The sequence below is a fragment of the Periplaneta americana genome, chromosome 2, assembly GCF_040183065.1.
Source record: "Periplaneta americana isolate PAMFEO1 chromosome 2, P.americana_PAMFEO1_priV1, whole genome shotgun sequence".
NCBI lineage: Eukaryota > Metazoa > Arthropoda > Insecta > Blattodea > Blattidae > Periplaneta > Periplaneta americana.
Genome location: NC_091118.1, coordinates 85,960,508 through 85,984,345, shown reverse-complemented (window position 1 = coordinate 85,984,345; position 23,838 = coordinate 85,960,508). Strand labels below are relative to the sequence as shown.

Sequence of the window (23,838 nt, the reverse complement as noted above, 5' to 3'; positions counted from 1 at the left end):
TCTTCTTATTGGTGAAGGTTGCAGTTACCTGACACGATCAGTCTTAAATAAATGTAGATAATCCACATTATTTCGGTAGTCTACCATGTATAGCCCTATTTATTACTACCTACACTTAGTAGAAATTCAAATAACTTGAAATTGAGGCTGCAAACTATTACTACAAAGGTTTTCACAATAAGAAATTCACATCTTCACGTCATGTGTGGATTTACACGACAGCTCAGTGAGCTGATGGCCTCTCCCGGAAATCGGAACTACACAGTATCCTATGAGATTTGTGGTGAAGTGGGTTTTTTAGTATTCGTTTTCCAACATTACTTCATTATTACCATATTTTTTTTACCATAATAAAATTAATGCAGTACTAACTCTTACGGAAGTAAAACTACTTTATTCTTATCTAGAAACTTACTTTTCTGGAGACTTAAGTACGAAATAATTTCAAAACTTTATTTCGCATAGCTTTACTTTGCTGCATATCTTTACGAAAACGTGTGACGAAGAACTTGAGAGGCTTTGAGGCTTAGCCTACCCAAAAATGTTAGTCATTAGCTATACCTAGTAACAGTAGACCTATAAGTTCGTAATAGCAACACTTGGTTGCACTCCGATCCTTCCATATATTAAGTTCACTGTGGGAGGTCTTTCCAGGATGGAGAGTTCAGTGCGAGGCTGTGGCAGAAGCCTCTAAAGAGTCTAAAGGCATGGCTATGGCCTTGACTCGCAAGTTTGAGGAGGGCTCAGGGAGAGGGTATCGATTCGCTACATCTCCGCACGAAACGCGGCTAGCTTCAATAATAATACATTGCGCTATATTCGTGTTCTGTGAATGCGCTGCGTTGTGCATGCGCGCAAGTGTGTGTTACATATTCATTTTGTGCAAAATGGCTCACATTGAGGTTATTATTTGTAGAATTAAAAGAGAAACCGTTTTCAAGTTGGACATATGATACAAAATGAGCTTACAAAGATCGACACTACATTTAGGCCTACATATTAAAATAGCGGATGGAGGAAGACAAAATAGGAAATTTCAATTTTCATGGTATAAGAAATATCCTTGGCTAACAGGGTGCTCTGAGACAGATAAGTTGTATTGTTATACCTGTATTCTGTTTCGAGGTGAAAATGAGTGGTTATCATCTTCTTGTAGGGTCTGTATCACAAAAAATTTTGATAGAAAAACAGAGAAACAACTACTGTATAAAAATATATAAAGTAAGCAGATTTTCTTCTGCCTACCGGTACTCAATATTTACCCTTAGCTTCACCACTGGTGGGTGCGATCACCTGTCGACAGTTGCACAGCTTCACTATGCTGCGTATCTTTACGTACAACTTGCGTGGGTGGTGCAAGAAATGAAACAAGGAAATTACAAATAATACAAGAACAATGCAAGGATTTCTTCGGAAGCTATTTTTAATGCAGGGCCATGCATTTATTCCTATATTTCTGTTTATTGCGTATGTAATGCCTGTGATACTTCATTGATTTATATTCTTTGTTTCTTTCGTAATTCTTAAAAGTATTCTTATTACTAAATAATATCTTAAATATATAAATGAACATAATTTTTAGAATTAGCATCATATTTTGACATAGCTTATCTCATTTTTTTATTATTAATAGATTTGTTCTTCAAAAAGTAAGTAAAAAAATAAATAATACATGTGACTACACATTTCTTAAGTTTTCAGTGTTACTGACAGACAAATTTAGCGGATTATAGTTTCTACATTGAAACATTTTACATTTCCGGAAATGAAAACCTCGGGCACTCGTTCCCACAATCGTAATTTCGACGGGTACAGCAGACAGACAAACACCCTGGATTTAGCCCTAAATTCACCCCATTTGTGTGTCCTATGGGTCTACCCCCCACCTATGGCAGCAGTCATAACACATGTCTCTGGGGAAAACAATACTTAAGAGGGGAGAGATGAAGGTAAGGTAAGGGGCGAGAGCGCGTGTCTGTCGGGCGATGAGCTATTGTAACGAGACCAGATCTTCCCTCTTCATCCCTTTACCCCGGTATCATATAGAACTATAGAGTGTTAGTAGCACACAGACTGCGTCGTTAAGGATTATGGACGTAGCCACAGCAACAGGAACAGGAACCTGGAGGCAGCGATCAAAGAGGCGAGATTTTAGACTCTGAAGATACTTTTCATTCCTAACAGAAAAACCAAGAATCTTCCAAATGCTTCTTTTCATGTGAGTTAGTAGCCTAATCCTTTAAGGGAGAATATGAAGTTGTTGATCGTTCATTTTTCAACCCTCTGTCGTCGATCAAGAGAAACTACGATGGCATTTCTCATACTCAGGTTGGTACGAACTGACACTGCTTGAAATGCATATGGTTAGGACGAGACTGATCAGTAGAGACCGGATTTTAAAGAGAAAATTTTTCATCAAAAAAGGACAAAAAAGAGAAAGTTATGGCCCCCCCCCCCAAAAAAAAGGACTTGAAAAGAACTATATTACTCCCCAAACACATTTCAGCACATTCATGGGTATACATGGCACACACAATCTTACATTTATCTCTTTACAACATAAGGAAAGTTATGTATTTGATATAGTCAAAAAACGACTTCGAAAAGGACTTTATTATTCCCTCAAAAGGGTGCTATTTTAATGGAAAACACACTTTAGCACATTCATGGATACACATAACACACACAAGCTTATATTTATCGCTTCGCAACATAAGAAAAGTGTTGTATTTGATCACATTCAACATTTCAATATGTTTCAATATGATTCTGCCTCTTTGAATGGAGAATGTCTTTGGAAACAGAAAATGACCGCTCAACATCAACTGAAAGCAGAAGTGAAAATTTTCTTTTTATCCTGAACTCTAAATCAGAGCACTTTATTAGTTTTTCAGTGTTTGGAATCAGAAGAAGAACGATATTTATTTTCGCTTGCTCAGGCAGTTATAGGCCTATCGGAAAAATACAGGAAAATTATCTAAATGTTTGCGATATTCTGTCAAAAAAGTACCAAAATAAGAGATGTTTTTAAAAAAGGGAGAAAAAGGGAATATGGACTAAAAAAGGGCGAAAAAAGGGAAGTCAAAACCACATAAATTGGTCGATGGTAGATAGTTTTGAACATCGTAATTAATTATTTCATGTTTCATGTTGAAATAAAAGAGGGATTCCCTTTAAAATCCGGTCTCTACTGATCACTATAGGAGAAGCATTTCTAGTTCCGCACCCAGACAAATGCCATTCACAAATTTCTGCGAATCATGTATACAGGATTTTCCCATCATTAAAATCTTACAGCGATGAAATAAATCATAAACTACAAATGCCTAAAAAGAAACAATTTTTGTTCCCTAAAAGCTCCTTTATAATCTTCTGTGTACATTTAAAAATAATATTAAGGGCAGTCCTTAAATTCCACCACACAAACATGGTGGCATGTCTAGCACACGCGGTACACCGCGTTGCTGAAGAAATTCGACTGCAAAACCCAAGTATCAACAGAGTTATTTTTCAACGGTCAAGAAGTGTTGCTTTTCAAGAACGTGCTTAGGGAGGCTGCGACACTGCATTTAAAGCTATACTTGATATCGATATTGAATCCTATATTCAGTACCGATACTCTATAATATCGGAAGAATAGTATCAATACTGAAAGTATCGTACTTTTAATATATGAAATAATATTCAATATATAGGCTAGTTGGCAAAGAAACCTTTAATATTACAATTAAATATTTAAATACACACTTCCCAATAAAGGATGAGTACTGGTATACAAAATCGTTGACAATGAAGATCTTAACATACCAACAAAATTGACATTTCTGGTATACATGGTGAAAGGTGTATAACTGCATTAATTTTATAGTAATAGATACCAATAAAACTAGTAGATAAATTCGCATAACCGTCTTAGAACTCTGGAGATTGTTATACCGCTGAACCAGGGATTCTCAAATTGTGATACGCATTTAAATTTGTAAAAATTGCGAATTGTCAGTATGTAATCACGCCATCTGTCAATTTTCAGTTCTAATGTTCGCGATAGTAACGAGCGTTTTTTTTTTTTGTTCTCGGCTTCAGTGATTCCATTATCTACAAAAAACAAATGTCTATGTTTGCTTATGTTGAAAACTTTGTTGAGGAAAATGATATTCGTCTCAATCCTGAAGTTCTGGCTAAAATACTACACTGCAAGTAAATGATACCAGTAAAGCCTTGCTTTTTCTGAACCGACGCATGCGACGTGCGAGGTGCGAGGCCAGTCTCGCACAAATCCGGACTTCAGGAGAGATAGAGAGTGGTTTCTATAACTGCGAAATGTGAGATCTATGCACCTCGCAACTATAGAAACCACCATCTATCGTGTTGTCCACAATTGTGCGAGGCGGGCATGCGTCGGTTCAGAAAAACCAAGGATATAGAGTCCCGGTCTGGTCTGAGATTTTTCACTATAGTGACACTTGCGGAGGACACGATTGCAGTTTTTTTTTTTCAGGGTTCTCCCGTTTCCCCATATTAGGCATCTACATCATTCCGTCAACATCTCTCCATTCCGTCATCATTCCATAGCATTTCCCGAACGCGGGCTGGAGGAGCACGAAGGGGACTGCTCTAGAGACGACTGGGGTTGTCTGCTCGAAACCCGGCCACACAGCGAACCTTAGCGCAGAGCCTAGCTTGAGGGTTAGGGCAACAGAACTTGAAAGATCGCAGAGCTGGGTCGTAGTGCCCTCTGCCGAAATTTCATTCCATCTGTCTTCACTTCATTACATACAGTACAACCTCGCATTAGACCTGAAAAAATGTGCAGAGTTGCTAGTCAACTAATTTAGTACATACAGTACTTATTAGAGTAACATGTTTCAGATTTTACCGGCTACCAAAACAAAAATAGACTAAGATAAATGAAATAAAGAATAGTAGAACAGCAATACAAAATTTCTTTCAAGAAAAATATTCTGTACTCATATTTGGGTCATTTGCAGAATTTGTATAACAAATGACGCCCAACAATTCACACTCTTTCCATTATTGCATTTATAACGATAAGTTATAAATTCCTAACAGTGAGTAGTTTCAATACTAATTTAGTAAACGTCACAAGAATTATTTCCTTCATGTGAAATATTTCACGAGAATAAAATGAAATTCTTACAGTAAGAGCTAAAATGCAGTGTCCATACTAGTGAAGTATTTAAAATAGAGCATGATTATGTCCAGATAAAGGTTTGTTTAATAATGTAATTGAGAAAAAAAATGAAACATTTTATATTATCAAAACTTCTTCATTTATGTCTGAGTTTATATTTCTTTAAATGAGATTGCATAATTACTCTAGTCCAGTAAATCAGTCCGGTCTGCTACACGATTCTGTTTCTATGTATACACAGTTGAAAAAGAAATCCCAAAGACATCAGCACAACCCAGGATGATGCACAAAGAGCCATCTTGATTGTACTGCTATGATCACCCATTTTGATTTGGCGAGTTTGTGTGTCATATTCTTGTTTTGTTTTTTAGTCTAAGCGTGCATTTTTACTCTGTCAGATCTGTGTTGTCTTTTCCACAAATAATAACATATAAAGTAAAGATTAAGAGGGCATAATAGTACACGAGTGCAGTAGTTAAGTTGCTATTTTGAAAACTTTTAAGCAAAAAAATTTTAGGTTAGCACATGCTTATGTTCGCTTTGTCATGTCTGTTGCCTGTCAGATCTGTTAGGCCTACTCCATGTCTGTTACATCATTCAAAACAGTGCCTTAATCTTTTCTAATTATCTATCATTAAAGAAACTAAGGCTCAAATATCTTCGCCTTAAGGGCAATCTACTAAAATAATTGTTACTGAAAGAATGGTTTTATGTTAGTTACTGAAGAAGTTATCTTTATATTAGGTAACAGATCTGATATTAAGATATTTAAAATATTTGTTCATTTTTGATCTGAAGTTAGTTCTGTTATTATTCTAAGACCTATACACTGTTTAAAGAATATCTTATATAAAAAATAAAGGAATTCTATTTCTATAAAAGATCCATTGTCTTATCCTATAACACACCTGACATTTAGTCATGCCATCAAAGATTCATTGATACTTGTAGAGAATGCTGTAAAGCAAGGTGAGTGTACAGAGGCTGATTACTATGGCAGAGACATTGCATTATATTAATATTTACAGAACATGTACTAAATAGTACTTTCATTTTGACGTTCTCAATCGTCCATTTGTTATAAAAATCTTGCAAATGACCCATTTATGAGCATTATAAAATAACACAGGACAAACAATTAGCGGATTTCCCGGTCCTGTTGCCAATATGGTGCAGGACCAAATTATAGGACAATAAAGGACATACACAGCACAAAAAGAAAAGCCCATTCCAAGAACGACATAAATTCCTGCTTCCAGCCAGGAATCGATCGCAGGTCCACTGGATTTTCAGCAACAAACGCTACTGTTTGAATCACAGGGAGACAGGAAGATGGTAACAATTTAAATAGGGACAGAGTCAGATTATCGACTATGGAAGGTGTCTAAAAGAGAAGCTAAGTAAATCTGAAGGAAATCACTACCACGATTTGGAGCGGATGATACGAAAGTTAAAAACTAGACCTAGCATCTCTGTCTGACAGATGCGCCGCTCCGGGCAAATCCATGACACACTCAACTTGAAAGTGAGTGCCGATAACGTTCTCAGAATCCAGCAGACAACCCACAGCAAGAACTGCTCTGTGCCACGCAAGTGTGCTTTGGCTGAGTCATTCTCAAACCCTGAAGCGTTGTGCACATCGATTACAAGTCTATCTTGACATCTTTTCCGGTCGTAAGGCTTAATTCCATTCATTATAGTTAACCAACTATCATCACGAGCAGAAGAACTGCTCTTTTCCTAGGGTTACCATGAGAAGAAATTCTATAGGAGGACATGGAATCTAAAATAAGAGGAAACTGCTGAAAAAAGGAGGACTTTTTTAAAAATTAGTATGAACAAAATTAAAGATAAAAATAATGGCTAACCTTAATTTTCTCACTACTTGTTGGATCAGTATTACATCTGTACCCTTCTTATCGGTGGAGCCCACTTTGAGCACAAGAGCCTGAAGGGACCAACTAAAATCTTGTAACAAATAAGTATGGAACTGTTCACACGACACGTCCTTGAAATTATATTTCACTATGATGATACCACTGACTGTCTCCGTTAGCATGCGATTTCGTTCTTTTGTCCATTGAGCAGATATTAGGGAAAATACTCTCTCAGCACTTCCATTGTGACTTGGGATAAATAAATAGAATTGACATATTTTTAAGAGTTCTGAGAAAGTTTCAGTACTCGCAGAACTATTGTAATTGAAGAATTTGCACCATTGTTTATCTAAAGTTAAATCTTTGTCCAAATTAACTTGATTGGCATATCTTTGTGCATTGAAGAATAAAATTAATAAAATACCTTAGAATAATGAATAGTGACATTTTTAGAGTGTAAGAATTCAACGCACGTCAATTGGTCATCATATTTTATGTTTTTTATGTGATCCAGCTTCAACCATTGAAAGCAGTTAAATTATTTCATAGATTTTCACCATTTGTTTAGATATTATATGCATAATATCGCACATTGTTCAATATTCATATTAATTCTAGTTGAAATGCGAAATGCCGGACATTTCAAAATTTTTTTAAAATGCCTGCCGGACTGGATAAAATGATTAAAAAAGACGATATGTACCGGACGGATGATAATCCTATCTTTTCCTTACTTTGTGAGAATGATAAACCAATACTAGAATCTATAATTCGTGGAATCTCCTACTAAAACGAACATAAAGCCACACTTAAAAAAACAGCAAATGAAATATAAATAAATAAATAAATAAATAAATATATATATATATTATATATTCTTATATGAGGTCTCGTCATCCTCATTGAATAATAATCAATGACTGTAAGTAGCCATACTGTAAATATCTGTTATTCATGTAAGGGCCAATGGCTTCACTATCTGCTGACTGAGCTTTCAATGAAAAATAACAGACTATTATATTCAACAACTTGTACATTACAGTAGAGCTTGGAACCGACGCCATCTTTCTTGTAAACAATACTGGCATTGCCGAAGCATTGACTTCCGCATCCGTTCAAATATGCAAAGTGTAGTACGTATGGTGTTACAGACATCGACAATCCGTGGAAGAAAATCGTCGACCTGGTCTACAGGTTTGTTGTACAATAGGGTCTTCAGATGTCCCCACAAGAAGAATTCAAGCGGATTAAAATCTGGCGATTTTGCTGGCCATGTGACAGGACCTTGATAACCAATCTATCTGTCACGAAATTTGCCGACTGTTGTTGCCTTGCCGCAAGACTGAAGTGCGCAAAAGCTCCGTCATGCTGGAACCATATCCTGGTGCGTACTGCAAACGGTACCTTTTGCAATAAAACGGGCAGGTGTTTTCCAGAAAGTCCCTGTAATTTTATCCCTTTAGGCGATTTGCCATGACATGTGGACGGAGGCAATGACGCATCATTGTGCATTGTAACAACAAACAATCACAACATGCACGTAAAGATTAATTTTTTGGTCCTACAGAATACGTCTGTTACGGTAACAATTGAAGAGTCCACTTTCTTGTCGAAAATGAACCAAGATTGTCAATGCATAGCTTAAGGGCCGATTGTATAAAACCATTTAATCTTAGATCAGAGGTTAAATTCATCCTCGTTCTAGCTGAACTTGGAATTTTGTGTTGTATAAACTCTAATCTGAGATTAATTTGTCTTACACTAAAGTCAACTTTGACTGAAGAAATTTCTCCGATTAAGTTAGATGATCCAAGTTCAGTTATTTCTTTTTTGTTTAAAATATACGAGTGGCAGATTGTGCAAAAGGAATAACCATTATTATTAATATATATGGTAGATACATTTATATATATTTTATTCAATTTCTTGCTTTAATATACAAACATTCTTATATTTTATAAGGCTTTATCGTGTTCAGCAGTATCAAATAACATAACCTATAATTATATTATGTTTATAACAACCATTAATTATTAATGGATATGATAGGTACATTCACAAATTTTCAATTAACTGTATTACTAAACGAAAATTGTCGTTTTATAAAGCTTTATTATGTTTAGCAGTATCAAACACCATAACATAATAATTTGGAGAACGGTCAATCTTCTTCTTATTGTCCGCCATTATTTACAACGCACAACACAAACCAGTGTCTCCAACAGAGTGTGCGGAAAGTCGCCAAAAAGTAGTTGGAAAGTCGCTAGATTTCTTATTATCAACAAAGAAAAATTAAATTTTGTCACTATGAGGTGCTAAAAAGGTCGCTAAATCCCTATTTAAGCAATATAAAAGTTAAAAGAAATTGTCGTCGAAAAAGAGTTAAAGTCGCTAAATTGGCTACACTGAACAAACCTGTACCACATGGCCCGCGCATCACATACTTCACCTGTTTATGCGATGTTGCCAAGTCCTTTTCACGTGAACTTAGATTGCATTTGAGCCAAGGTAATTTGATCGCAGAAAAGTTTTATACAATAGAAGAAGTGTCTGAACTCGGTTCACTTTCCGATCTTCGATCAAAATTGATCTTTAGTCAGGGAGTTTTATACAATTGGGCCTAAGACATGTAGAATGTACATACAGAGTTATATGGCATTAACACTGACAGTCACTGTCCAGTAATGATCGGAAAATCACAGTTAAGCTTTGAGCGCTAAGCATTTCAAACTTTCAATTGCTTCTCCTGCAAAAATGTATTCCAGATGACATCCATCATTCTTGCAGTGGACTCTTCAATTAATATTAGAGGAGAAAAATTCGCTCCGGCGCCAGTATTAGAGCGCTTGGTACATAGAATCAAGGACCCGGGTTCGATCCCCGGCGCCAGAGCGAATTTTTCTCCTTTAATATTAATAATTAATCACAACATGGCAAACAGTCACAACACTAAAACAAGTGTACCGCCCTAACGGTGCGAGGTAGAACATACATTGCTTAATGAAAAATGTTTGTTTTAGTACTCTCTATTTACCATATACTTCTGTAACGTAAGTTCTGAATTACTCTGTAGTCTATATGTATAACCAATCAAAGTAGCCTATTTGAAACATCATCTCTACCTTTCAGTGTATAATAACCCGTTCCCCAATCTTTATTTAATAACTAGGCCCTTATTAAAAGAGTAGGATTTTTTTTTCGTATGTTTGAGATCAAGTGTACAATCTCAAGTAAAAAAATATATATATATTAACGCTTTATTTAACGTTATGTTTTATGTTTGTTAGAAATTCAAATTTATTTTAGATTGTCTTTTTGTATCATTTAAACATATCTAATGTTATTTATTTCAATGATGTATGTTATTCAAAGTTACGAAATTTTTCCACGCCGACCAAATGCTATTTCGAGAATGATGAGCAGGACTCAGAGCGCACGACAGTTACGAGACGAGACTCGAAAGGCAAGTGCAACGAACACAGTGAGCGAAAGCGGCAGTTAGATTTGTTCATCTCTAGAGTATAGGCTTTCATACCGGTACTTATTACAGCTATAATACTGTATATACTTTCATCGCGTTCGTTGCAGGAAAATAATTTAAGCAAGTTGTAGGGAGACTTTTTGTATATACATAGAGCAGTGTCAAGCGCATTTAGCAGGTTAACATGTGGCACCCATACAAGATGCAGATGTTGCAGCATCTGACTGAGGACGATCCTGATCGCAGGACGGAATTCTGTGAGTGGGGACTGAACATGAATCAGAATGCTCCTGATTTTCTTAGTTCCATCATTGTTTCAGATGAGACAAACGTTTATGTTACTGGTGAAGTGAACAGACAGAATGTGAGGTACTGAAGTGATAGCAATCCACATTGGATGTCGGATTCCATATGTCAAGGTACGAGGTAACTCATGGTGTGGTGCGGGATTTGGAGTAACAGCATTCTTGGTCCTTTTTTTTTCATTGAGAGAAACCTCAACGCGAATGGTTATCTCGACATGTTGAAAAATGGTATCTTCATGTCAATCCTGGACGAGAGTGGGGACACCTCCGCACTACGGCAATGAAGTGCTTCGATGGCTGGACCAGCAGTTTCCTGGGCATTGGATCAGTCGACGTGGTCCGATGGTGTGGCCACCCAAGTCACCAGACCTCACTCCCGTGGATTTTTACCTTTGGGGCCACCTAAAATCGATTGTGTACCGGAAGAAAATCCGTAATGTAAACCATCTTAAAAAAAGAATCGCATAAGTTTGAAAATAAGTAACGGGAGAAACATTGTCACGTGTTCGCCATAATTGGTTGGAGCGCCTGTCATTTTGTTTGGACATGGAAGGGAGACATGTGGAACATATCCTGTAACTGTAGCATAATATAATCCCCATTTGTATGGAGACTTTTGACTACTCTGTATATTGATCACACTTGCAAGCTCTACTCAGAAACCAAGCATTTTCGTAACCATGTTGATATAACCATTTTTTATTCTAACCATATCGAATTTTAAAATTAGAGATGTCGTTAGGTTTCAAGTCCAATAACATAACACAGAGTGAAGAAAACTCCGCTATTCATAGACAAATACATGCATACACATAGGCATGCATACATACATACACACACATACATACACTAGCGACAGAAAGTTTAAACTCACCTTTAAAAATATGTTAATTTAACATTTTATGATACTCCTTAAGTAAAAATAGTTGAGGTCAATTACTAATTTTATTCTGCAACAAGCTTCAGTACATATGCTATGAACTTCACGCAACTCACGCACATAAAACATATTTTAAGACTGAGAAATCGTATTTTTTCGTGAAGTAAGAAAATGGTTCAAATTTTGTGTTCACCTGTATGATCATCTCTTGCTTTGATGACAGCTTTACAAATTCGGGGCATCCTTGCAATCTATAGTTATAGAGCTCCAGATCGGCAAAAAACACTGCTACAACTCATCCACATTAGTATGGGCCGCTTGTTTTGCTTTTCTTTCAAGTTCCTCCCAATTGGTGACAAATCCAGGGAGAGGGGTGGTCAGATCATGTATTTTGGCATGTGTGCTGTTACTTTAATACTGATATGGTTCTTACACATCTTTGAAGTATGTTTAGGGTCGTTGTCTTGTTGGAGAACAAAACCACGTCCTATAAGTATTTCACCAGATGGCACAGCATGGAGCGAAAGAATCCAATGGTACTCTTTTTCCCAAAATTCCAGCCACTTTTACTAAATCTCCAACTTGATCATTCCGAAAACACTCCCACACCATTACAATACCACCACCATGTTTCACAGATGGGGTGAGACAACCCTCCAGCATTCTTTTCCCAGAACAACAGTGGACATATTGCTGACTATTTGAAGCAGATTTCCCGAATTTGGATTCATCCGTCCATAGGACATTTTTCCAGTCGTCCATGGTCCAATTTTGGTGCTCTTGGCTCATTACAATCTTTTAAGCTTGTGCTGACGGATTAGCAATTGTTTGCGCACAGCTATGCGACCAAAAATGAAGATGCACGCAGGCGACTTTTTTACTGTTGACACTGATACTGACTCTTCCCTGGCATTATTTATTTCACTGCAGTTGGATACTGCTGAACTTGTCTGTCACGTTTGTCCAACAACATAATCCTGTTGTCTTCAACTTTGATGTTTTTTCTTGGATGTCCATTGCATGGTCGATCAACTTAGGATCCAGTCTCTTCTCTGCTCTTCAGTGCAGAATGAACACTAGTCAGAAATGCCCAGTTTTTCAGCAATTTTTCTGTTTGATCATCCTGCATCTTTATATGCATGCCATTCCTCTCTTTTCTTCACTCCCATTGGTTTTTCCCCCCCCCCCCAATCTTGATTTCTTAAGATACTTAATACTGCACTAATAAATTTTCTGCACAATTAAAACGATAATGAAAATTCATACACTAGGCTATCATCAGAAGTGGCCAAAACGACTTTAAAAACGGACTGACTGCACCACATGCTTTGGGAAGTGCTCTGGAATATTCTACATCAAACATTTTTTCACGAGCCATAAGAGGGTAGATCGTGATGTATAAACAAACAATAGCATATCACAAAATAAGGATCAATAGAAGAGTACAATCACAGGTTAAAAATGATATAACACGTGAAATGTGTACAAAAATATAGTAAGAAAGCTCAATCAACTTGTAACAGTGTACTTTGTTACATACTTTATAGTATTTAATAGGGAAAATTATTTTAGTAGAATAAATAACATTATAAACAAGTATAAAGCAAAATATAGCAAGTGAGTTTAAACTTTCTGTCGCAAGTGTGCATACATACTGTACATACATACATACATACATACATACATACATACATACATACATACATACATACATACATACATACATACATACATACATACATACATACACACACACACTCGATAATGTAAATATATTGCACAATACTTAAAACTCGTTAGAGGTTAGAATAAATAATTGTCAGTTCACATTTCAAGAGATTTTAGTCGGTTATTTAACAACGCTGTATCAACTATGCATTATCAGCGTCGATAAAATTGGTTATAGTGAAATGATATTTAGCAACATGAGTCCGAAGATTCACCATGGAATTTTCTGACATTCGCCAAGCAGCTAAATTGTCCAAGCGGGATTCGAACCCACGCCCGAGCAATACTTTGGATAACAAGTTCCGCACGTCACCTTGAAATCTCGCCGATGGATTTTCAGAAGTAAAACTTTCTTTCCGAGTACCTAATCTAGAATAGAGCCGTATGTTTGAATGCATTGGGGAGGAGGGAATATTGGATCAGCGTAACACAGTTCATTCGAATAACTGGAGCTAATGGAATAGAGATAACGATCCCTGACAGATTAAAGACCGAAGAGCTGAAGTAAAAGCCAATATAATTCTGTCGCGGTATCTGTCGAGTTTATGGGCTCTAGATATGAAAAAAATACGTACGTCGACACATTCACTGTGAGATCCCAAGAGAGAGTAGTTGATGTTACGGCTGTCGGATGCCGTTACTTGTCAAACCGGCTTCACCGCATCACAACACAAATCCGAAACACATTATAATATACACCGTACTCAATCGAGAACATGATTTCTGTCAACAGAGTATGCAGTCCAGACCTGTCAACTTAGGGAAGTAATTAGAAAGGACAGAAATACGTGGAAGAGAGAGAGAAAATAAAATGAAAAGAGGAAGATAAGAACTGAGAAAATTAGAGTGTCAGATAAAAGAGAAAGAAATAAGAGTGAGAGAAAGGATACGAGGAAGGAAAGAAATCGAGAAGAAAATGAGGCAGCAGAGGCAAAGAACAGAGAGGAAGCGAGAAGAAACTATAAGAAGAAACTGAAAAGAAGACGAGAGAGATAAGAGAGAAGAGAATGATATAAGGGAGGAAGAGAGAAGGTAGTAAAATGAGAGGAGGGAAGAAAGACAAATACCGGAAAGAAAAAAGAAAACCAGACGAAGAGAAAATAAGAAAGAAGGTTTCGGGAACGGAGAAGTCAAAGAAAGGAGAGAAAGAGAGACGAAAAAACGAGGGGATATACTAAACGAAAGACTTACACGACACCAAGAAGAAAACGGAGAGTAAAGGAAAAAGCAATTGAAAAGAAAGGAAATATTGAAAAAAATGCAGAAGCAAACGAGAAAATGAAGAAAGAGAGAGAAAAGAAGAGGCAGAGAGAGAACGGAAGAGGAAAGGAGAGAACAGATAAAATATAATAAAAAAGAAGATGCAAAAATCGAATAAGGAAGGAAAACTTGACAGAAAAGGTACAGGAGCGAATGAATAAATAAATAAATAAATAAATAAATAAATAAATAAATAAATAAATAAGTAAATAAATAAATAAATAAATAAATTACTTTAGTGAACCAAATATCAGCTACATTTAAACAATCAACTCTTTGTAATTCGCGTTTAAAATTTTACAACTACGTACAACATGCCCCGTCTAAACTGTATAGACTAGAATAGCATGACAAAAAAAAAAAAAAAAAAAAGAAAAAAGAAAATAAGCAATGACATAATAACATAGAAAACAGAAATTAATTAATAAAACGCTCTTTGTCCATAAAAATATGATAGGTATACCCGCCTAGTATAGACCCCGTCTACTTTGACTAAACATCAGCTGATAGTTGTAAGGCAGGGATACATTGCCACAGACTCAAAGAGAGAGAGAGAACGTACACTGCTCAAAAAAGTTTTGCACCAATTTGATTTTTCAAATCACAATGAATATAATGACCCGATGAGGTAAGAGGTCAATGAAAATGAAATAGCCTACAGATTTATTGTAAAGGTAAAACAAAACACTGACAAAAACAAAGGCATTATTCGGGAAAGTGTAGCTCTGCCTGTAAAACTCTGATATTAAAACATCTACTCCTGGCTAGTTTCAGTATCTTGTACCCCGTGCATTTCAGCATGCTCGGACCCTTCGCGGAATGCTGTCCAAAAGGTGATTGAGGAGGTTCTGGTCCAGTCTGTCCTATTCTTCGACAGCGGCTCTCCGAAGATCATCCAGGATTTGGGGCGGATTCCTATGTCGTTGTACTGCCCTCTTCAGTTGGTCCCAGGCATGTTGAATAGGATTCATGTCTGGAGACATCGCAGGCCATTCCATCCGATCGATTCCTGCTTCTTGAAGGAAGGTTCTTACAAGGAGGAACCAAGGTGCACGCTAATTGTCATCTTGAAAAACAAAATTGTCTTCCAATTCTTGTCTACGAGTACATGCCCTGGAGAATCCGATCACGATATACTGCACAGACGTCAAATTACTCTGGATGGCGACAAGCGGCATCCAGCGTCCATACATGAAAATGGCCCAAAACATTACTGATCAGCCTCCCTGCTGGAACCGTGGAACTGAGTAGGCCTACCTGAGATGCATGACCCTACCCGGCTCCCTCCACACTCTTCTCTGGCGATTGCAATCATCGCTGAAGAAAATTTATGCCACTATTCTAGATTCCAATCCTAGCACTCTTTAGTCCATCTGTTTCTGGTGCCACGGTGCAGAGAGGTTGTCTGTGGTGCTCGCAAATGTCTCCTGGAGTGTAAATTGTCCCTGTGGAGACGGTTTTTGACCCATTGGGTTGTCACAGCCCTTCCAGTTGCCCGCAGTAAGGCATGGAGTAGCTGGTTAGGTCTTCTCGGTTTCTTTGAGCTGTTAATCAAAGATAGCGGTCTACAGTTGGTGTTGTTGATCGCGGGCGACAACAAGTCTTCAACATTTCGAGTCATACGATAGCGGTTCCATGTCCTAACAACATCACTATGACGTCTTCCGATCTCGCGAACGATTTCCCTCATGCTGAAGCCTTGCTGACGAAGGAAAACTATCTTCTATCTGTCAAAGGGCAGAATAGGCTCTCGGGCTACTCTATACATTACTAACTTAACTCAAAATCTGCTTAAAATCACATTTTCGATGAAAAAGTTACTTGTGTCCATTAATTGACTTGTTGTCAATCAATAAAGTGCGAAATATTGGTGTGTAATATTGAAAGAATTGAATAACAGATGTTCATTTGTTTCGAGATAACATCTTTTATTTATATTTATTTTTAAATGATCGCTTATCTATAGCAGTTATAAAAATTGTAGTGGTGCAAAACTTTTTTGAGTACAGTAGTGTAGTATCTCTATAGGTTATAACGGAATTTCAGTTTCAGATTTCATAAAGACAACTAGAACAGTTATGTAAGGAATGAGTCATGCCGTTAATTAGAGTTCATTATGAAAGTTGGAGAATTACCTGAGAGATACTGCGGGGAAATCTCAATCAATACATTGTTCTCTGCCTCTCGTAGCAGTGGGGGATGTTCTGAAACATCCAAATCTCTCATCCTCTGTGACTCAGTCACCGGAATGAACTCTACCGGTATATTTATATACTGCTTCTATCTGATTCCAGACAATAGACAACAGTTGTCGATATTTTTTTAATAGCAAGTAAATGATTATGGACTACATACTCAGGACAGAAGTGGTTTGAAAAATGATGCTCAAGTAATGACACAAACAGTACAATATTGAACTTTATAGCTTATACAGAATAGTCAATAACTTCATGACTATAATTATTGTGAACTGTGAACATATAATATGAGATAGTTTTCAGTTCAAGGGAACAATCCTGAAACAATTTTGTTTAATCAAAATGCGTTTAAGGACTTCCATTGCAGATGGCCCCTTGGGCGACTGTTGTGCGCATAATACCAATCACTCTCGTAGCGTTTGTCGCCTGAAACATTGCACTATACGTGTGCCATCTTCACCGTCTTCTTGTTGGAGTGTTTTGAGAGTTTTATTTGTCGTTCTGCTTAATTTAAGACAAAAAATAGACATTTGTATGCCGTTCAACCGCTGACGTGATGAACTTACCCATTAAAACTACAACACACTTTATGAAGCTAACACTGTTCTCGAGTGTCGATGGGTAGGATATAGGCGCACTATTGGTAAATTTCGGGATACAAGACCTTAGCCATAAATCCGCCAATAACACAACATGTACGATACTCACAACCGAATTAGAGATCTTTACAATGCTAGAAACATCTCCAAATTGTAATCTTTCCTACTGAATTTCCTCTGTATAAATTACTGACTTTCTCTTCTTATGCCAAAATACGAACAATAATTTACAAATTTAGTTATTTTTTTAGTTATCCTGCCTGAGCTGTTGGAGTTAACCATCAATCTGAAAATTCTTTTTAAGCCTTTCTTTTAAATGTTTTAAATTTTATTTGGCTTTGGTAAAATCTATGTCCCCATTGCCTAAGTAAAATTAATTATTTATATTACACATATATATTTTGACATACTATTATATTATGACATTGTTGTTGCTTAGTCAACTGTCCGAAGACAGGTCTATACCACACAAGTGATGCTAATAAGGCACCACTTATGAGGCAACTAAGCCAAGAAACAATAGAGAGAGAAAATGTGTGTGTATATATGTATGTGTATATATATATATATATATATATATATATATATATATATATATATATATATATATATAAACAACTGTCTCCAACATTTAGGATAGTACAGTAGTGGCAAAAAAAATGGACAAACCCTTGTCGCTGATTTGAGAGCCTTATTCATTCCAGAGCACGATAGACTGGTAACTATGACTTTGGTGGTTCGAATCCTGCCTGGGAAGGAAAATTTTTATTCCTTATTCAAATTTATTCCCAATACTTTTCGATTGCTGGTAATATTCATGTTCTGGGAATAATAAGTTAATTACGTAGCGGTAGTAAAATATCGTTGCAATCGAAAAGTATTGGGAATAAATGTGAATAAGGAGCAAAAAAAAAAAAAAAAAAAAAAAAAAGATTTCCTTCCCAGGCAGGATTCGAACCACGAAAGTCTTAGTTACCAGTCTATCGTGCTCTGGAGTGAACAAGGCTCTGAAATCAGCTGCAAGGGTCGTTCCGGTTTTTTTGCCACCTGTACATAATATGTTCCACATACGCAAAGTAACAGCATTAAAAAAACTGAGCCTGAAAACTTATACATAATCCACTTCATTATACTTTAATCACTTAGGGGTGCTATTCATAGAATTTCGTTATCCCCGCTACGAGCGTGCTAAACTAGCCCCGACTTTGCCAGAGGAGGGACGAATTATTCATATCGCTAACATTGATTTATGAATATGAAATGAGAGACATTTGGATAGCACTCGGCGTCAGATATTTTAATTTCGAACAAGTGACTGTATGAAACTGGTTTCCATGCAATGTTGTTGGTCTGGTTACGGTTAATGGAAAACAAGAAATTAGCGTTCCAAATTGCGCAGTTATAACGTGTGCATTCAACTTAATTTAATTATTTCTCGTTTTTAGATTTTATCCGGATTATGGATCTACATGCTTTTAAGTATAGCCCATTCACTTTCGTATGCGATATCGCACCTTGAGCAGATTCGAGCAGCAGTACCTCCACTCAAGCGAAACAAACCACTGACCTCCACGACTCTCCCAGCTACCATGCACGTAAAATATAAGGGTTGTCAAAACCTTTAAACTTGTAGCTATTTATTGGTCTTATCATCATCCACGGGAAAACATACATATTGTAACTTTCATTCATAATTATTTAATACTCAATATAAATTGTCATATCTACAGCATGTGTAGTCTATTGGAAAAATTAAGAACATCGAGGTAAGTTAAATCATGGATGTGATACGTTAGCCACACGTTAATATTATTACAGAAATTATTTATTTACTTATTTAGATACTTTTTACTGATTATTTATTATCTATTTATTTATATTTTTATTTATTTGTCTGTCTGTGTGTGTGTGTGTGTGTCTGTCTATCGGTCTATTTATTCGATTAGGTACTCATTTATTTATTTATTTTTTAGATTTGCAACATGTAAAGGTAAAATTTGACAAATAAATCTTACTTGTGGGAGAAACAAATAAATTTATATGTAAAGAAATGTATATCTTCAGGCCAATTGCCAGTATGTAGACTAAAAGAAATTAAGAACACCGAGGTAAATTAAATCACGGATGTGATACCTAAGCCGTACGTTAATATTATTCGAGAAATAAAGTATGGCTGTAAGGTCATATTCAAAGAAAGTGCAATAAATCAAATTACATCAAGCTGAATGAACGAGAGGAGAAAAAGAAAAAAAAGATAAAAGAAAACCTTACACAAACGAGTATAGTAGACAAGTAACAGAAAATAAAACGGCATTAGAGGACTGGAATAGTTGTTGTTAGCATCCTTGAAACGATACGTGTTAAATGAAGGACAGCAGTTGTTTACACACCCCTGTCCCAGACGATGGCATTGATCTTGTCTCCGAGCTAACAATGTGTGAAGCATCACACGGTCGCCCCTGAGGGCACCCACAGTTGATGATTAGTCACTGGAAAGGTCTGCACATTGCAACGTCTTATAAGTCAGTCAATTGGAGGCAAGACGTTGTTCAGCCAGCTGACGGCTTCTCCTCTATACGGCTTAAGCAACAGAAGGTTCTATTCTTGGTACACACAGTGACATTTGTGCTCAAAAAAGTGATTGTAATTCAGTGTTACTTCGAGTTCTTTGGTTTCTCCTGTTATCATTTAATAATAATAGTTTCATTCGCTCTAGAAGATGCCATTAGGAAAGTTCAGGATAACACAGAGGGTTTGGAATTGAACGGATTACACAAGCTTCTTTTCTATGCGGATGACGTGAATATGTTAGGAGAAAATCCGCAAACGATTAGGGAAAACGCGGAAATTCTGCTTGAAGCAAGTAAAACGATAGGGTTGGAAGTAAATCCCGAAAAGACTAAGTATATGATTATGTCTCGTGACCAGATTATTGTACGAAATGTTAAAAAATGTTATGTTTTATTTAACGACGCTCGCAACTGCAGAGGTTATATCAGCGTCGCCGGATGTGCCGGAATTTTGTCCCGCAGGAGTTCTTTTACATTCCAGTAAATCTACTGACATGAGCCTGTCGCATTTAAGCATACTTAAATGCCATCGACCTCGCCCGGGATCGAACCCGCAACCTTGGGCATTGAAGGGCAGCGCTATACCAACTCGCCAACCAGGTCGACTGTACGAAATGGAACTATAAAAATTGGAGATTTATCCTTCGAAGAGGTGGAAAAATTCAAATATCTTGGAGCAACAGTAACAAATATAAATGACACTCGGGAGGAAACTAAACGCAGATTAAATATGGGAAATGCCTGTTATTATTCAGTTGAGAAGCTTTTGTCATTTAGTCTGCTGTCAACAAATCTGAAAGTTGCATTTTATAAAACAGTTATATAACCGGTTGTTCTGTATGGATGTGAAACTTGGACTCTCACTTTGAGAGAGAGGAACAGAGATTAAGGATGTTTGAGAATAAGGTCCTTAGGAAAATATTTAGGGCTAAGAGGGATGAAGTTACAGGAGAATGGTGAAAGTTACACAACGCAGAACTGCACGCTTTGTATTCTTCACCTGACATAATTAGGAACATTAAATCCAGTCGTTTGAGATGGGCAGGGCATGTAGCACGTATGGGCGAATCCAGAAATGCATACAGAGTGTTAGTTGGGAGGCCGGAGGGAAAAAGACCCTTGGGGAGGCCGAGACGTAGATGGGAAGATAATATTAAAATGGATTTGAGGGAGGTGGGATATGATGGTAGAGACTGGATTAATCTTGCTCAGGATAGGGACCGATGTCGGGCTTATGTGAGGGCGGCAAGGAACCCCCGGGTTCCTTAAAAGCCAGTAAGTAAGTAAGTAAGTAAGTAAGTAAGTAAGTAAGTAAGTAAGTAAGTAATTAAGTCTGTAAGTTCCACTGTAATTCATATTACTAATTTACCGGCTTGGTGTGGTGTACGCATTTTAAATAATTGTAATGAAGAGGTGTCAAATTATTCTTCATTCACTTCTTCTCTAGTATCTAATCACTTTAAAATACGGATAGACATAGTATTGAGAAGCGTTTTCTAACAGTTTTGTAAACTAGTGATAACAGTTTTTGTGAAATACAATAAATATATATATATATATATATATATATATATATATATATATATTGGAAAGAAAAAAGACAACTAACTGCATATCTTCCTCAAGAACAAGCAATATTTCAACGCTACTCACTGCAACTAGCCGCATGGATGTGAAATAATGTAGAATACTTGGCCCATCTGAACACCCAGTAAGAGCAAATAACATCGACCAATGGAGAATAAATACGACGGTATCAGCAAAATTCTACCATCATCAATATCTCTTTAAGTTAACTTCCATAAATTTCATTCCAGGGGCATTCATAAGATCACCTCCAACCCCACAAGCGACCTTCCAATTCGATGGTCAGTCAAGTATAAGGCTGAGATGGGGAACGCTTCATTTCGTAATGGCTGTCTTTATGGTGGGCATCATTTACTGGGGAGCTTTTCGCAAACGATGATACGGATCGGGACTATAAATTCACGGTGCGCCCATGAAATCTATTCCCAGGCTGATGAAATCTTCTCTCACACAAAACACCCTCCTCTCATCTTCAGGTGCACGTCGAAAAGAAATGGATGAAGTAAGAATGGTAAAAAGATTAACTCAGAGCAGGGGAGACAGAAGCACGGAAGTTTATGAATATATTAGAGATCACCAATAATTAAAGCTAAAAGATAAGAGCAAGTACAAAGCACTACTTTAAAGGAGTTGTTGAGATTAGCTGCACACGGCGACACAAAGTAAAAAGCCCCGAAATTTTCATTCAGTTGGATAACTACAAACACAAATTCTCTGAAAACACTCAGAGAAGTTGAGTTTAATACACTGTGAGAATCAATAGGAGAGGATTGCACCTAAAAGAGCCCTCACTTCCAAGGAGAAAGAAAGACTCCGCGTCGCTTTCATGATGGTTGCGAATCTATTATTTTCGAGTCTTTTTCCAAACAATTGACATCAAAATGAACTCTCCGACAGAAAGGTTTCACAAACAAATGTTCAAATAAACTTATTAAACTACAAATATTCGCGACAGAAACAAGTTAGGCGCAGAAAATATTTCAGAATTCTACCGTGGTGATTTTGATAATGAGAAAGTTTTATTCCGTAGAGACATTTGTCTAGATATTGCTAAAAGCCTAGTAAAAATTTGAGATTGAACACAATCGTTAAATTTCTAGAAAAAGGAGAAAGTGATCATCTTTGTGCCATGCTTTCAGGATACGTGAGATTTATTTGATTCATTCTTACGATCTCAGTTTTCACGTGTTCAGCTGAAATATCCTTCTCTACACTGAGGCGCTTCAAAACCTACCTTCGAACCACCATGAGCCAGTAGAGGCTGAACCACCTTGCTACTAATTCCTTGAAACTTTGAATTCACTTTCTATCTACTGTATCTACATTTGAGGGGGGGTCAGCGCAGAAGTGGTCTAAGCCACATTTTTAATGTAGAAAAAGCAAGTTAAAGTTATATATATTTATAAGCGATATTTTTAGGGGAAAAATTACATGCTTCCTAACAAGCTATAGGCTATAATAATGAATTGGTCTATTCCACTTCGTAGGAAGATAGTTCACGTCAAAGTCAGCAGAAAGCTCAATATTTAATTTTTCGCATTGAGGAGGGTTAGATCACTGTTGAGCTAACCCTCTCATTTAGAAAACTAGTTTTTACTAGTTGGAACTGGTTTTGTCGGATTTCGAGTTTTAACGGTAACATATACATGCACAGTCTCGAATAGAGGTAAAATAAATTATAACAGCATTCCCCCCCCCCCCAGACTTTAGCTCAATATAACATAGCCCACTAAATTTATCAAAATGACCACAATTAAAAAAACAATGTGGAGACTGTGATTCTGACGCGGCCGTGGGCTTTTTGGCGTGACTATTACACTTTTACTATGTCATACTACTTTTGACCAATAAAATGGTATGAAAGGACGTCTTTTAACCAATCAAAGCTGCTGCTTATCGCACAATTTTATCATTTCCCTAGCATTTGTTTATTTTTATCACGTCTCTAGTATGTGTTTGTTTTTATAATTTCCCTAGCATTTGTTTCTTTGTTTGTCAACATGTGTGTGTGTCTAATGCCTACCCACTTCACTTCGCGTGATTCGGGTTCTGGATACTGCGGTTAGATGGCAGGACTGTGAACCATTTTCAAATTGCACACCACTTCTTCGGACCACGTTATACATGACGTATATCTGTGAAGAGTTACGTCGTGTACTAGGATGAGTGTATGTTAAGTTTTCGTGTAAGTGTAGTGTAGG

At 36.8% G+C, this 23,838-nt stretch overlaps 1 protein-coding gene across 4 annotated transcripts in view; it reads right to left on the bottom strand.

The window, feature by feature from the left end:
* Nucleotides 1-23,838, bottom strand: part of LOC138694382 (breast cancer anti-estrogen resistance protein 3 homolog) — a 922,749-nt gene that overhangs the window by 344,060 nt on the left and 554,851 nt on the right. The window lies entirely within an intron of this gene.